A 16,338-nucleotide genomic window follows, 5' to 3' on the forward strand; every position below is an offset into this window, starting at 1 on the left:
GTATTTCTTTGCTTCGATTGCAGATCTAACTAGCCACTGTACAAACTTGCGAAGCTGCCGAATTTAAAGAAAATTATCGGACAAAGTCAACGGACCGACTTTCCCCTATCCATGGACCACATGGCAGAGGAAATTTCCTCGAACATTCGGCGAGGACCGACTTTCGATAAATCCAATGGTGTGAATTAAGAAAAGAAACTTTTACAAAAAAAAAAAAAGAATTAAGAAAAGAAAGACCGGTTTACTTGTAATTATAGATTTTTATTTTATATTTTAAGATGTTAATTTTTAAATTTACAATTTAAAGCACGACTTTTTTTAACTGGGTGACACTGTAGTATTAAATTACTCACAATCAACGGTATGAACTTGATTTTATTAGTTTTGGATGTTTAAATTTACAAATTTAAAACGCCTACGAAAATCCCTCCTATTTTGAAATTCTGAAAAAAAATCTTACTTTCTTTAGCAATTAGTTGCAAAACCTCCGCCATCTCTCTCTCTCTCTAAAATCATGAAACAAAAAAGAACACTACTTTTTTTTCTTCTGGTCAATTGGACTTACAAGGAAAGGGTAACAAAATTTCATCTTTTAAATCTTTTAATTTAATAATATCTACAACAGTCAGCATTCGATAAACCCCTAACTTCCTCACTTTCTCAACTTTGCTTTACTCTAATGATTTAACTTGTTCGACTCTTGATCTTGTTTGTAATCCTTGTAATACAATTGATCTATTTCCACGATCTTTCTTTCTGCACTTCTACAGGAGTAGTGGGATTGGAAAAAAATCCATGTTAAGCAATTTTTTGTGAAATCTAGGACCTTGTGTAGACCAAGCTTTGAGCCAAGTCCATGGATGTCGAATTTGGCTCACCAACTCCTCCTTTCAAAAGTTGAGGTGTTGTGACAAGGTGCCTAGGCTAGGGAGCTCCATTAGTTGGAGGTTCTAACATGGACATCTTGGGATGTATTTATCAACATAGCGGGAGCTTGGACAGGATTGACGACACGACCTCCTATCCTGGGATTAGTTGTGCATTTTGTCCTCACCCACCTGAAGGTCATACACTGGATATTTGTTATAAGATACGCTAACCTAATCCCAACGTGCATTGAGCATCATTTCAGCTGGTTTGTCTGGGGAGCATATAAAGTCTTGTCAACATCAGCATTAATTGTTTGATCAGTGCCAAGACCACACCCTTTAGAATGAAAACATCCTAGATGCCACCTGTCATTCCCAAAGGAGATTTGGGACACTTTGGACAATCCAACCACCACAAAGTGTCAGTTTGCACTATAGATGCCTCCCATTAGCATTATCTATAATGCACCTTTTACTCCTTGAGCTTTTTATTTTCATTATCTTTCTAGTTTTCTAACCCCATGATCTTGGGGTACTGTCGATCCTCAATTTAACTTAAACTTCGGAGGTGGTTGATCAATCTTAAAGCTGGCCCATATACACTCTTTCTATTGTGAACAGGTTGAGCCATCGATTGAACATTGTCCATGCAAAGGGGTCAAATTTGGGCGCAACACCAAGAATCTAATTATTTGATTTTTATCTCACTATATCAAAGTGCAAAACATTTTTATGAGCTTATTCGAAAATCAATTCTAGAAAGCATTACCAACAGATGATCATTGTTCTCAAAATTTGTGGAAATTAGTAAGCGATTGCAATTCCTTATTATAGTTCAATTGAAGAATATGTTTTCTACTGTTTTGCTTGTGTTTGTCATCAATATGAGTATACAATTTAGATTTACATATGCAGGAAGAATAAGTTGTTCAATAACAAAACAAAACAAAATTGTTGAAAGACCAAGAAAAATGGATTTGCTCTGCTCTTGCACCTAAGGCCTAGTTTTGGTAATCTATCACTACAAAAAAATACCACCAATACTGGATAGTTACTCGAACAAAAGCCTCTTATCCCTTGAAGCCCTCCCTAAATCTGGATTATACCTAGCAAACCATCAAAATTTGAGACTTCCTAGTTCATATCAAAGAAGGACTTGGTGAAATTCAAGCAAAAATGAAAACCAGTAAACACTGAAGGAGAACCTCTAAGTTCATTCAGTTTTCATAGTGAAGAAGAGACAGTTGCGCAGAGAAGCCCAAGAACTAATACTTGATTATGAACTAGAAATGATGGGAGAGTTTCATATCAACACACGAACTAGAACCTATCCTTGGGGGGGGGGGGAAATTCTTTCTACAACATAAACTACGTGCCTGTGTAATTTCATGTCACTTCTTTGCATCTTCAGCAACCGGTGGCTTTGTGTTTTCCAGTGATGGTGGAGGTCGAACCCCACTATCAATGCAACTCTTACACCTTTTCTCCACCCACCCTTCACTGTCATCTTCTCCACCTCCTCTAAAATGACGCCCTCCACAGATTTGAGCAAAGGTTCTTGCAATAACGCCGGCAATTGTGATCATAGCTAAAACCACAATCAATGTCCCAATCGACCAAACTGTTGAATGACTTGACTCTCTCCACCGCCGCCTCCTGAGGAGGCGGCGCTTCACTTAATGGTGACTTCTCGTTATCCAACTTTGACATCATACAAAACAAAAAGATACCCATTTCCTCTCTTTTGTGATTGTTAGGTTAGTGAGGAGATGATATTGAAACAAAGGCATATAATAGGGAAATTGGGTCTTGTTTGACTAATAATTGTCTTTTATGATTCCAAAGTTAAGAAAATGAAATGCCTGTTGACCTGAAACATTCTAAGTTGTGGCTATGAAAGAGATGTGTCATTGTTACGGTTCAGGCTCAAAACCCCAATTGATGAATGTTTTGTAGCCTTCCACACCTGTGTTTTTGGACTATGGCTTTTTTTGGGTACTTTTTTCCATACACTGTTCCTTGGCTGTATGACCATTGGGGAAAGCGATAGGGTTGAATCACCTCAATGTCTACCAATTAGATTGAACTCACCAGATGATTGAACCTTTTAAAGTGAGCATAGTTTACACCCATTTAGCAATGTATCATAAAAATGTGAGGATTACATTTCATTTTCAGAATAGAGATCTAGTGACATGACCTTGGATTAAATATTAGAAACTTCCGTTCCCATTCTTGAGTTGAGTTAGGATGGTAGATGTTTGTGCTCCTCTCACATCTCTTCTTAACATATATAAGAAGAGATCCACCTCTAAGACATGAACAAAATGGAGGAGGGGAGGGGGGTTGGGGGAATTAGAGATGGACCCCCAATGATTCGAGGAGGGGGCCCAAAAATTAACCAAAAAAAAAAAAAAAAATTTTTTAATAAAATTTTTTAATTTAAAACCCCTTTTTTTTTTTTATAACTCCTACATGTTTGATGAAAGAATGTGAAAGAGAACACAATCAAAGAGCTTCCGTTGGCCCTCTAACTCCACTTTTTTTTTCCTTTCTTTTGGGTGGATTGCAGCCAAAGGCACAGTTGGCAGAATTACATGAAAACCATTCTGATGAATTCAGGAAATCCTTACAATATCATAGGTAATAAAGAATTTCAACTGCGAGGATAAGAATTGAGAATCTAAAGCAGATGCCATTGATGCAAGTGAAAATCACTAGGAATGACTCAAAACACTCTGGATTTAAACTTCTAATGCTCCACTTCCTTGTCTCTCTCACAGAGTCTGTATTTGATTTTACAAAATTTTCTTCTATGAAGATAGTTTCTAAATGCTTACCAAAAAAAAAAAAAAGATACACTTTCTAACTTCATTTGACTGTACATTAATCAATAATTCATGCCAGATGAAGAAACCCACTTATATGGAAGTTCAAGAGCCAAAGTGTATGCAAGTTAAAAGTTTAGCCAAATTTCAACACTTGATTTAGGTATTCCAAAACGAGCCAACATCAACCAGATAGCGTAACAGAGATTAGCGCTAATCTGATACCTTCCACTTTCATTTCCTTTGGTGAAAAACTCCAAGAACCAAAAATTCCATCACTGTCAGAAAACTTAACAAATTTAAAAAGCATGAAAACTAAAATGATTATTCAAGACTAACAATCTCAAGAAACAAGATGGTCAGCAGAAAACAAAATCCATATTACTTGTAATTTAGATTTAAATCAAGTAGAATTTTCTTGGTGGTAAAAGAAAAGATGAAGGGAAGGGATGGGGAAGATGAATAAAATCCCGTCCATAAAGGATCTTTTGTGATGCATCAAAAAGTATCTTGCTAAGCCCAACAAACGAAAATCTACTCGTCTGCCTTGGTCTGGTAAAAAACAATTGCCTTTGTGGTTGGCTTTGCCAACAAATCTGTGTACTCTTGGAAAGGAGATTTTGTAAAGCAGGTCTACCTCCAGAAATCAGGTGTTAGGAACCCATAGGTCTTTAGAAGACAATAGAAGGTAGCCTGCACACAGAAAACACATCGAATCATAATGCATAAACATTCCAGTTTTTCAATCCAAGAATATAACTAACAAGGTTTTCCAGACGGAAGGAAGTAAAGATGGTAACGCGTAGGATTGATCACATGAAAAGCTAACATCAGATTAGATTCAATCACAAGCATAAGCAACAACTTATTTATTCTTTTCTTTTGGACTTTCTTTAGGGGTTGTTTCCAACATTGCCATTGGAGGAACCATTTACCACATGCCACATTGGCGGATAATAACCGCCACATGGATGGCTTGCTGACACCAGATGCAGCAAATATGTACTATTAATTCTATAAAGAAGAAATGCTAACAAACCCAATTACTAATATGGCAAAAAAATAAGGGTGATGTTATTGAAACTTTTGAGTCTGGATTCTCCACCTACATAGAGAAGAAAATTTTCAATTCACATAATTAGATGCATGACATATGTTCAATTTAAAAACAAAATCCTCTTTTGAGAGAGGGAAAGAAAAGATTCGTTCCTACATTTATGAATTTTCCTAAAAAAGAGGATCTTGTTTTTAGATGAGCATGTGCCATGCACTTAATCATGAGGGTTGGAAATTCCCTACTCAAGAGGATTTTGTTTTCAAATGGATGCATATCATGAATCTAACCACGTGGGTTGGAAAATTTCAATTCCTAGCAAATTGAGGATCTAGACTTAGAACCTTTTTACTCCTCTTCAATTTTCTTTTTATGAAAAGGAGAGAAGACGAGCGTTAGGGCATCGCAAATTACTAGTCTAAGGAGTTAACTATGACATGGATCAAACAAAACCAAAGCCTCCAAAGGTCGCAGCCCAATGTGCTACCAATGTGATTTAAAGACAACTAATAAGCAAGACTAGGTATATAACATTACTACACTATAGTAGAGGAGTTTTGAGTAAAAGTACAGCTCAAAAGTATCCATATAGTGGTTACTTCCTAGATCAGAAATACTTGTCAAAGTCAAAATACATTTGAAATAGCTGGACTCAGGATTACTCAATTTTTTAAACAACACACATAAGAATTAAAGCAGCCATATATGGGCGGAAATCAGACTCAATTCAAGAATACAAAGAACCAACAGGACAAAAGATCCCATAGAGAAGTTCTGGAAAACAAAACAGTACAAGGGATAATTTGATAAAAGAACGGCAACAAAAGAAAATCAACCCAACAGATTAAAAAGGTAAACCTATGATCCAGTTCAGTCAACTGAAAATTGCCCATGAAATATATCTATAGAACTCAGTGAGAAAGAATAGAAGCTGTAATTGGAAAACTAAAACTTATTTGAGTTGATTATTGACATAGCATGAGAAAAATGAGGAAAGTGCTACATTAGATGTGTGGCTTTCCAATCTTATTACCCCAGTAACCCCTTCTAACTGGGATCACAGACAGCTTCGCCAGAATGATAGCTCCACGGATAGCAGTCGCAACTTCCTTACTGCACTTTCACACCCAAACACACATGGCCATTATTATCATGAACAACAACAAAGGCCTTAAAACGTGTTCTTTGACCTGCTCTGGTCTGTTTCTGGATGGGCATGATCTTCCTGATCTCATCCTTTGCCCATTATTTTCTCTAATATGCAGAGGCGTGGAAATAGACTTTGCATTCACATGGAGGTCAGATGAAAACTACTTGTTTTTTTGAATCATTGGGACTCTGGCACGTCCACGCACATCACACAATGGCGGTAGCTAAGATGGACTTATACTTCAAGGAAACAAACCTCCATGTGAATGTAGAGTCCATCTTCACGCCTCAACGTATCGAAGACTTATGAGCAATCTTTAACAAGATTAGCAAAAACTTTTAAGATCATTTTAATGAGAAAATTGAACCTTGGAAAGTGTTTAGAGAAAATATTGAAACCAATAGATTTTTTGAAGAGAAGACTAAAACTCAAACAAAAGTAAAAAGATAAATCTATATTTGGAAAGGAATTGATAAATGTGAAATTATTAACATGTGATGTGATGTATGTTTTGTTGTTGCTGTTGTTCCCTCCAAATTTTCTTAAATAGCTAGGCATATCAATAGTTAATTACCACCATAATTAACTTTCAAATTTGAATTTAATTAGACACAACCCACATAACCTCCTCTCTATACCACTATAACATCTAACCTCTATTTCAAATTTGAGATTCAAACACCATAACTATCATTTCAAATTTGAAATATGGTCCAATTGTCGTAACTAACTCATTTTTTCCATGACTGAAATCCGATCACCAGATTTGTTGACTGTTTATTGTATCAGTCACTTGCTCACTGCTGATTGTTTGCCAATTGCTAAAAATCCTTTGCAACTCTGATGAAATTCGCAAAGATGGAAATTTGCAAATGTCGGGTACAAGCAATATGTATAAAGGTTGTAACTGTTGCATTTCATTAATCTCTTATTAACGGCCGAGATTTCGGTGACCCAAGCAAAATTAGATTTTCCAAGTCATCCAACTGCGGTATTTGCAACAATGAAGAGAATGAGAGTTGGAGGTCTATTTCCTGACATTTTGCTCCATCTAAAGTTGATTAAGACAGCACAGGGGGCCAGTCTCTCTACAGTATCACAAAAAGAATAGCCCGCAAAAGTTATTTCCCAAATCCACTCACTCTCAAAAGGAAGATCTCAAAAGGAAGAATTTTGCAACTTCTAGACCAGTATTTTGCTAGGATTCCTTTTCAAATAGAGGAGAAGAAGAAAATGAGCATTTTATATAGGACCAATATATATCACATCCATTTCTGACTTGTAGATGTGTGACATGTGTCCCAACAGCACATCACATGGTTGAAGTCCATTTGTAAGTCACATCATCAGTTGATTGATGTGACTTATAAATGGACTTCAACCATTTGATGTAGTGTTGGGACACATGTCATACATCTATAAGAAAATTGATGGTCCATTTCAAACAAGGAAATAGACTGGATAAATTTCCATGTTATAGACACCAAAATTGCATCTAAAGGTGTAAAACAGTCAAAGTTCCATTGAATTTAAAATTAAAAAACAAAGGTTTGAGGTAATTTCTATTAATTACTTAAAAAAAAAAAACATTTCAGTTATATGCTCATACTGCTAAGGCTTCTCCAACAAAATGAATGCAGGATCATGGATCCAATCACATCTACCACTCCTGTGCGGGAACGAGTTCACCACTCCATGACATTCATATTTAGAAAAAATAAGTATTTATACATCAAACCTAAGAAATGTCAAAAAATGCATCCCACATATTAGATCTACCAAACTTCATCTCTTAATAGCAAGTGTGTTCTGTAGAAGTATATGGATAGATGTTTAAAATATCACGAAGGAATGAAGGCACAAAGTGAACCATACTGAACATTTATTGAGAAATGAAAAAAACCTACCGCATGTTTATCCAATACATCCAAGACTTCCTTGTGAGACCACAACCTGCTACACCGTCCTGGCATCTTAAGGTTTTCTTGATGAATGATTTCCTTTCCAAGATCTCTTAGCAGATCATGCATCTTTAGTTCATTTATTCCACCAATTTTTACTAAAGACTTTTGGCTAAGAACCTCAACTCCTATTTCAGCGTAAAAGTTACAGTGTTGCCATATGAAACATGCAATATTTTTATCCATTTTAGTGAGAAATCAAGCAATGTCAAGAAATATCTCTTCTCCAAATCCTTTAAGCAGTCAAAACTTATTTTCAACTTCAACTGAACTTCGTCATGAAGAATATCATTTTGCAACATCTTCAGTGAACCCAGCCATGCAAAGTCTGTCATACCAAACAAAGATGAGCCAATAACCTCAAGAGCCAAAGGGATCCCTCAGGTATTCTTCACAATGTCTTTTGAGAGCTCTATTAGTCCTCAGGAGGTTGGTCCTTTTTTAAGGCATGCCTGGAAAACAGTTGATGAGATTGATTTGCATCCATTTCATGGGCTCATTTATCTCATCCACCTCATGGTTGGCTAGGATATAACCAATTCTAGTTGTGATTATAATCCGACTTCCAAAACCAAACCAATTGCACTCCCTGATTAATGCATCTAATTGAAAATTTTCATCTGCATCATCAAGAACAATAAGAACTTTCTTCCTGCAAAATCTTTGTCGGATCACATAATTCCCTTATCTACATTAGTGGTGTTGAGTCTTGCTCCTTTCAATATATCAGAGACAAGTTGATTTTGCAAATTGACAAGTCGCCTATAATATTGAGAAGTCTTTCGAACATTTGCAAGAAAGCTACATCGTTCAAAGTGATGCGAGATTGATTGTAGACAACCTTGGCGATAGTTGTCTTACTAATCCCACCTAATCCCTGGATTCCCACAAATTTTATCTCTTTAGAAGTAATGTCAAGTAAGCCCATCAGTTTTTCAGCATGAGAATGAATTCCAACTAGGTTGTTGGAGACAATCTGGGAATCTTTTCTCAGTTTACTTGAAACTTCTGCAACAAGTAACTTTACTAACTTACTTTCATGTCTATTCAATTCAAATCAACAAGAAATCACCCGGATAGAAAACAAGCTACAAAAGAAAGGAACTGCAAAATTTTACTTGGACAAAACCATACCTAGTATTTGAATTGAATTACTGAAGTGGATAAGATAACTTCTTTAGCTGCATGCATTTTTTTTCTTCTAGTTCATTCTGAATGAAAATGAAGCCAATACATAATTTTTTGGGGGAGGAGGGTGGCAAAACTTTGTCTTGGTCTGGTAAATTAGAAAAAAAATCATATGGATAAAATAGAGGATGAAGAGCAAGAACAACCAATCCTCACTTATTTACTGCCCAAAACCTAAGTTGTTCTTACAATTAAATGGGTAATAAATTGTCTATCAATTATTTAGCAGTCTGAAAAGGATCAAGACATTAATCTTTTCCCTCTGATACGTTAAAAAAATACATTAACATTGAAAATTAAAGTAGGCAGAAGACATAACATTGAGAGCATTACGGAAATCCTTTAATTAAAGGCAAATTATTGGGAATGTCAAGTATCATTCCTTGCAGCAGATATATTATGGAAGACAAAAGTTGTCCTGCACTAATATATTAGGAATCCTTTCTTGCATGGCTCTTGGTCCTCCTTAATAAGCAATTGCTCTCAATTTTATAGTCAACCACGTATGGGTTCTCCCCCTTGGCTTTTCAACCCTCCTTGCCGAATTTATGCTCAAATCGCCTTAAGTGTTTTTTGAACTTCCTCAAAGTAGCGTAATAGTAACACATAAAGATAGCAGTTGATAGAATTGAAGTCTCAAAATTTCATGTATAGACAATGATGTGAGCAACACGTCAATAAAATTCAAGACTAATGGAAGTAGCAAATTAAAATTATTAAAGATGCACGAATGCATTCCTAATATGAACCAATAAAGACATGTAGATAACATTTCCACCAAATTTTTAACCAATATAAGCGCTAAATGGTAGTTATTAAGCCATTCAAGGATGAAATTTTAATACTCACAACATTTATGTTGCAATTTTTGGGTGGTGAGGGAGGGAAGGGTGGCACAAGAAGGTGAGAATTAGGGATCCATGAATTTTGGGGTGGGATTATGGTTCTAAATCTCAGTTGAAACTATATGTTGCAAGAAACAATGATGATAAACACTAGAGTCAATACTAGTTCATACCAAGTTTCAACCAATTTCAACTCAGTTTCAATATATTTTGCACGCCATGGTAGCACATGTCAAATTTGACCAATTTTGACCAGCCAAGGAGTTTTCTCTAGTTTCAACTTTCAACAAGTTTGGACAGCATGTGAAATTGTTGAATATTCCAAAATAATACCAAGCTTTGGCTGAAGTGGGAAACAATCTAAATAAGTCGAATCCTGTAGATCGTGTCCATTTTGAAAATAAATTACACAACTAAAAATGAAGGCAAAAATCAAACCCCAGGACAAGCAATATATAGTGATACAAGTCAAATAGTCTAAACCCACTCCTCTCAACCCTTGAGAGAACTCCACAGTAGATGGAAAACAACACCTTTGCATAAATTTGTTCCATGACAATAAATTCCTTTACAAATTAATCTTTGAGTAAATCACAGATTGTATATTTTAGTGAGGCTTAAACTTTAAGTTGCACTCTTTAGTGCCCTAAATTACAGATTATGCACTCTCAAAATTACAAGTTGCACGCTCATCATTTCCATCAGAGATTCTATTAAATTAGGAGTGAAATGTCCATATTGCCCTCATATGATATAATGACCAATCTACCCCCATTTAAATCCTTCCACACCCAATCTTTAGGTGGGTGAAGGGAGAATCCCTTCACCCATCTTCTATCTACACGTCACCAAAAACAGCCCACCTTCACCGAGAACCACCGCAAACTCTACGAAGAAGAGTTAGATGATGTGGCTCATCACGTTTGCTGCCTAGTCCCTCTTATTTAGGGGTGTAAACAGACCGGATTTGGATCGGATATTGGAAATACCATATCTGCATCCTATTATATTCGGATAGACTCGGATAATATCATATCGGCTTTCGGATGGATTCATTGAATTTGGATGACTATCGGATAGTTATTTTTTTAAGTAGATTCTTCTAAATGGGCATGAATACATATCGAATATAAGTTTTCAACTACTTGTTCACATCTTTACTATTTTATTTGTGAGGGCTAGGTTTGAAATTTAAGAATTTAACAACTTTTGTTGCTATTTTAGTAGAAAATCTAGAAAAATAGTCACATATCACTGGTAAAAAATTTATAAAAATAAGAAAATAAATCTAAATAAGAAACTTAATCGGATAATTTTATTGGACGGATAATAATCGGTAAGAAAGGGGTATATCATATTTAGTAATCGGACGGATTCGGATACCCTAAAAGGATGTGGAAGCGGATTTCGGTTGTCCATTTACACCCCTACTCTTATTCCCTACACCTCTCTACGCATCTCAACGCAAGAAGCAAATCTGTATAGTTACTAATCTCCTCCTAGGGTTTCTCCCTAAACCAAATCTTGACGATGAACATAAAACGCAAACTGAAACCTAAACCGAAACCACAACTGCGTTTTCTCCCTCTTTTGTTTTTCAAGAATAATTGACTATTACAACAACAACAATAAGCCTTTTCCCAACTAAATGGGGTCGGCTACATGGATTCTTGCCCTCCAATCAGTTCTGTTCAAGGCCATGCTAGATACAAGGCCTAAGCTATACATATCCTTTCTCACCACTTCTCCTAAGGTTATCTTAGGTCTACCCCTAGCTCTTCTAGTTCCTTCAATATGGATTATATCACTTCTCCGAACAGGAACATTTATAGGTCCCCGTTGAACGGTGGCGTGCAGCCACCTCAAACGACTTTCTCTAAGCTTATCACTTATGGGAGCAACTCCCCTCCCGCACCAACTCTAATATGATCGTTTCTTATCTTATCCATCCTAGTTTTGCCACTCATCCATCTTAGCATTCTCATTCACTGCTACACGGAGTTTATCTATATGATTCTTTTTAACAGCCCAACACTCGCACCGTACATCATAGCTGGTAGGACAACGGTCCTATAAAATTTTCCTTTAAGCTTTAATGGAATACGCCGATCACATAAGACCCCGGATGCACCTCTCCACTTCATCCACCCTATTTTAATTCTTTGGGAAACCTCATCTTCTAAATCACCTCTTTTACTTATGATTGAACCTAGGTACCTAAAACAATCACTCGAGGAATCTCTTTATCGTCAAGTATCACCACTTCATCATCTCGTCCGATCATGACTAAAGTTACAAACTAGATATTCTGTCTTCGATCTACTAAGTTTAAAGCCTTTTGATTCCAAAGCTACTCTCCATGATTCTAATTTGGTATTAATCCCCACTTGGGTCTCATCAATCAACACAATAACATCCGCAAAAAGCATACACCAGGGGACCTCATCTTGAATGTCTTTGGTTAATTCATCCATTACCAATGCAAATAGATATGGGCTTAAAGTTGACCCTTGATGTAGCCCAACTGTTATCGGGAATTCCTTACTTTGTCCCCCCCCACTTGTTCTAACACTAGTCACCGAACCATCATACATATCCTTAACTATATCTACATATTTACTTGCAACACTTCTTTTCTCTAGTACTTGCCAAATTAACGCTCTAGGGACTCTATCATAAGCTTTTTCTAGGTCAATAAATACCATATGAAGGTCTTTCCTACATTTTCTATACCTTTCCATAAGTCTCCTAATTAAGTAAATAGCCTCCGTTGTAGATCTTCCCGGCATAAACCCAAATTGGTTCTCCATAACTGTAGTTAAGTGTCTCAACCGGGTTTCAATTATTCTCTCCCATAATTTCATTGTATGGCTCATCAATTTAATGCCTCTATAGTTATTACAACTTTGAATATCTCCTTTATTTTTGTAAATTGGAACCACAACACTTCTCCTCCAATCATCTGGCATTTTCCCCCGTGCTCATAATCTTATTAAACAACTTAGTCAACCAAACTAGTCCATGGGTTCCTAAGCTCTTCCATACTTCAATTGGGATTTCATCAGGACCTTGTGTCTTGCCGAGTTTCATCCTCCTTAAAGCTTCTTTTACCTCGGACATCGAAATTCTACGTATATAAGTTCGGACACCAGTGCCTTGGTGAAAAGTGTAATCGTCCGAAGCATAAGTGCTTGAAGAATGCTCATTTAGTAAACTAGAGAAATAGGTTTCCCATCTTTTCTTAATATCCTCCTCACAAACTAATACTTTACCATCTCCATTTTTAATACATCTAACATGGTCAAGATCTCTACTCTTCCTATCCCTCATCTTAGCTATCTTATAAATAGATTTTTCCCCTTCCTTTGTGCCCAACTTATTGTATAACTCTTCATACTTTCTTTCCCTTGCTTTTCCCGCAAATTTCTTAGCTTCATTTCTATCTAACCTATACCTTTGAAGATCCTCAACATCCTTAGTTCTTTGCCATGTCTTAAAACTAGCCTTTTTATTCCTAATGGCAGCTTGAACCTCACTATCCCACCACCACGTCTCTCTATAAGAATGGATCTTTCCTTTTGATTCACCTAGAACATCCTTAGCCACCTTCTTAATACACATAGCCATCTCATTCCACATTGCATTGGTATCCCCTTTAAAATCCCATTTTCCTTGTTTGACTACTTCATTAACGAAGGATTTAGAGTACTCTCCTTTCAAATTCCACCATCTTACTCTGGGATAGTTTACCTTAGACCTTTTATGTGTTCTTGGGACTAAGCACATATCCAAGACCACAAGTCTATGTTGTGCAGTTAAGCTTTCCCCCGGTATCACCTTGCAATCCTTGCACAACAATCTATCAGTCCTTCTAGTTAGGAAGAAATCTATTTGGCTTCTATGCTGTCCACTTTTGAAAGTAATTAAATGCTCATCTCTCTTTTTGAAGTAAGTATTTATAATAGATAGATCAAAAGCAGTAGCAAAATCCAAAATTGAAATCCCCTCGTCATTCCTTTCTCCAAAACCATAACCTCCATGAACACTCTCATATCCTCTTTGATTTTTTCTAATATGTCCATTTAAATCACCTCCTATGATAATCTTTTCTCCTTGACGAATTTCTTGCAGTAATCCACCCATATTTTCCCAAAATTCTAGCTTTAGACTTTCATCTAGTCCTACTTGAGGTGCATATGCACAAATTATATTTACGAACTCTTTCTCCATTACAAGCTTGATAGCAATAATCCTATCACCCACTCTTTTGATATACCGGCTAGAACTAACCAAAGAAACAAGACCAAATTGCTCAATCAAAATTTATACCTAGTACAAATTTAATGGAGCAGTTCAGGTGGGAAAAGAAAAAGAAAAAAAAAACTAAAACAAAGAAACCCACGAGCATTAGTAACAATAGAACTTGTGAAGAAACAAAATAGAAAAAGAGAATGGAATAAACGAGAGAGAGAGAGAGAGAGAGAGAGAGAGAGAGAGAGAGAGAGAGAGAGAGAGAGAGAGAGAGAGAGAGAGAGAGAGAGGGATTTTCCGGCAGGGATGGTGACGGTAGTGGTCGCTCGCCGGCAAGGGAGGGTTGGGGTGGCCTCCGGGCAGTGGTGATCCAGTGAGGTGTAGTAAGAAGATGGGTGAGAGCAATATCGACATTTCACTCCTAACTTAACAGAATCTTGGATGCAATGAACGTGCAACTTGTAATTTTGAGAGTGTGCTATCTGTTAAGGCACACACTAAAGCGTGCAACCTAGAATTTAAACCTCACTAAAGCGTGCAATCTATAATCTACTCTATTTGCTATTATCCTTGAAAAAGGTCAATTACAAACGCACTCCAACCATTAAAGATTGAAATTAAATGATAATTTAGACAAATATATGAAATATCAATCCTACCCCTTTTATTCAAATACTTTTTCCACATCATTTATTGTATTTTCTCTCCTCTCTCAACTTATGTTCCTCAGTTCCGGCAGCACCGGCCTCACCACCACCACATACTTATTATGTTGAAGCCATTGTTGTTGAAGCAGAGGAGCAAGAGTTGAGAGAGAAGTAAGAATAATAAGAGACAATGGTAAAATTGATATTGTAAAAATACTTCAAATAATAAAATTGGTATTTCACATATTTGTTTGGTGATGAAATCGTCATTTACCCTTTTATTCTCTTATTCTGGTAAATCAAATCATCATCTACCTGCAATCCTTATGTAGGGATGCATTTGTAATTGATATCTTTTCAATGATAGTAGATGTAATTGATTGAAAACCCATAGGAACTATATATAAATTGCTCTAAATTTAAACATCTGTAGTTCATAAACAATTTCAAAAACCTAATCAACATATATCAAAGATGGAAGCTAAATGTACTAAAGAAGATGGATTAATTAATTCAGAAAAGTTACAGGTGGATAGCCAAAAGGTGGTATGTTAAAGCGGTGAAAGATCCAACTTCCATAGGGGAGGTCTTGCAGGTCACCCGCATAATAAAAAGCTCCCTTGAGGATATAAATCGTGGTGCGCGCAGGCTGGCCCGGATGAACCTCATATCCAAAAAAAAAAAAAGAAACCTAGTCTTGATCTAGGGTTTGCATTTATCAACCCTAATAATGTGCCCTCATGTTGAAAAAATCAATCTAAATTCGGGTTTAGAGTGAGTCAGAGTGACTTTGAACAGATTTATATGGGGTATGAATTTGAAGGCACCATTGATAATTAGAAGCATAAATTCTGCCCAAATCTTTTCTTTGGAATTGAAAAGCATATTGGAGGTGCTGAGAATGAACCCGCAATGTTTTTATACAATATACCTAAAACTGAAGACAGCTATTGGGTTTCTATTTGCAGCCACCGTTATTGGCTGCGAATTTGGCATTGATCATTGATTGTGAGAATCAAACTGTGGGTGTGTACTTGTAAATAAAACTTTTTATTCTTTACATTCAAGATTTAATTTTTTTATAAATTTACAAAATAAGTATTTGGGTCTACTTGATCCAAACCCCCATTTTCCTTTGGTCGCCAAAGGCATACGAGGAAAATAGTCAGAAGAGACTAATCCACATCCGTTTCATCAGACTCATATGTTACATCCACTTTATCGGGCTAAAATGTTACATCCACATCCAGGTCATCAGGCTGATATCTTACATCCACATCATGACATTCTAACATGGACCGATATCTTGTTGTAACTATAATTCTGCTTCCCAAGCCACATCGTTCACGCAACCTCATTAATGCATCTAATTGCAAGGTATCACTCACATCATCAAGAACAACAAGAGCCTTCACATGATGAAGTCTTTCGTAGATCAAATCCAGCATTAGCTTTCCATAGCCCACATATCTCTCGACCGTGAACACATCCTGGAGACGTTGACCTTTGACATGGACAAGTCCCAATCGATTGGGACCTAGAGAA

The sequence above is a fragment of the Hakea prostrata genome, chromosome 10 (assembly GCF_041222555.1).
Source record: "Hakea prostrata isolate BN-2017 chromosome 10, UWA_Hpros_2, whole genome shotgun sequence".
Taxonomy (NCBI): domain Eukaryota; kingdom Viridiplantae; phylum Streptophyta; class Magnoliopsida; order Proteales; family Proteaceae; genus Hakea; species Hakea prostrata.